The following is a 1,727-nucleotide window of genomic DNA, read 5'->3' on the forward strand; positions in this document are numbered from 1 at the left end:
GTTGTGTTACGATAAGTAATAATTGGATATGAATATTGAATGGTACTCATGAAAGGAAGATTAGAAATCCTTTTGGATTATATACAGAGGTTAATAAAAATAATTAAATTTGATATAGTTAAGTTTTGATTATTAGGGGGAAATGTTATGATACAGGATATAGTTAAATAAAGGAGGGATAATGATGACAACCTATATATATGTATGGGTACAATATAAAGAAACTGGATGAAAACTGCAAACAGTGATCTGGAAAGGAGGATTAGAAAAGTTTGTTGCTAAATATTATGGATGTTTAGCAAGAATAGGACATAAGGATTTAATGCTATTGGAGGATTTTAGAAATATTAAATGAAATGCCAGTATCTGGTTATGTATTAAATCTTGGTATATTTTATGATGAAGGACGTTTAAACAATCATAGTCAAATAAAAATGGAGGTATAAGGGTAACATGTATAAATATCTGAGTTAAAATACTATGGCAAAAGATATAAGATTGTTTTGTTATTGGAAAGATTCAGGTTGGTAGATGGAAGAATATAACTTAAAACTAGTTAAACTTAGTGAAATTTAGTAATAATAGATATAATTAAATAAATAATTGATAATGGTAATAATGCATACAATGTGTAGTGTTACGATAAATAATAATTGGATATGACTATTGAATGGTACCCATGAAAGAAAGATTAGAAATCCTTTTGGATTATATACAAAAGTTAATAAAAAAAGAATTAAGTTAGGTACAGTTAAGTTTTGATTATTAGGGGTAAAATGTTATGATACAGGATATAGTCAAATAAAAGAGGGATCATGATGACAACCTATATACCTATATATGAGTATAATATAAGGAAACTAGATGAAAATTGCCAACAGCGATTTGGAAAGGAGGATTAGAAAAGTCTGTTATTAAATATTATGGATGTTTAGCTAGAATAGGACATAAGGATTCAGTGTTATTGGAGGATTTTAGAAATATTAAATGAAATGCCAGTATGTGGTTATGTATTAAATTTCGGTATGTTTTATGATGAAGGACATTTAAATAATTATAGTCAAACATAAATGGAAGTATAAGAGTAACATGCATAAATATTTGAGTTAAAAGACTTGAGTTAATATGAATTATGCTTAATGACTGTGGAAGAGATGAAAACCTTTTGTAACCAACTGATACATTTTCTTAGTATGTATGGATGAGAAATTTTTTATGTTGTTTTTTTATGTTTAAAAATTAAAAAAAGTAGCTGTTCTCACCCTAAGGCTGATTCCTACAATATTCACAAACCAAAACACTTGCGCAGCCAAACTCAGCAAGCACTAAAGTGTGCGTGCACTTTAACAATTAATATACCCCTTGTGATAAGACCAAGAACTGTATAGGTTAGCAGACCACGTGGTTCTCCTTTTTTGCCTCTTCTTCTGCAAAGAAATGAATCTGGGCAAGATTTAAGTGGCCTTCAGTTCTTGACCGTCATCAATTCTGTGTCATTGACAGCAAATGGATTTTTAAAAATATGTAAGGTGCTAATGAGGTCCAACTGCCTGATTGATGAGTTTTGAAACAATTGCAGTCCCGTGTGTGTGTGTGTGTGTGTGTGTGTGTGTGTGTGTGTGTGTGTGTGTGTAGGCTTAAGACAAGAAGACAAGATGGTGGTTGTAATAATATAATTGAAGCCCTTTTCTACATTCTACTCATGTTCAATGAAAGTAAAAAGGGGC

This window comes from Thamnophis sirtalis, unplaced genomic scaffold (genome assembly GCF_051295495.1).
Source record: "Thamnophis sirtalis isolate CommonGarterSnake01/CBP01778 unplaced genomic scaffold, rThaSir2_p1.2 scaffold_4, whole genome shotgun sequence".
Classification (NCBI taxonomy): Eukaryota; Metazoa; Chordata; class Lepidosauria; order Squamata; family Natricidae; genus Thamnophis; species Thamnophis sirtalis.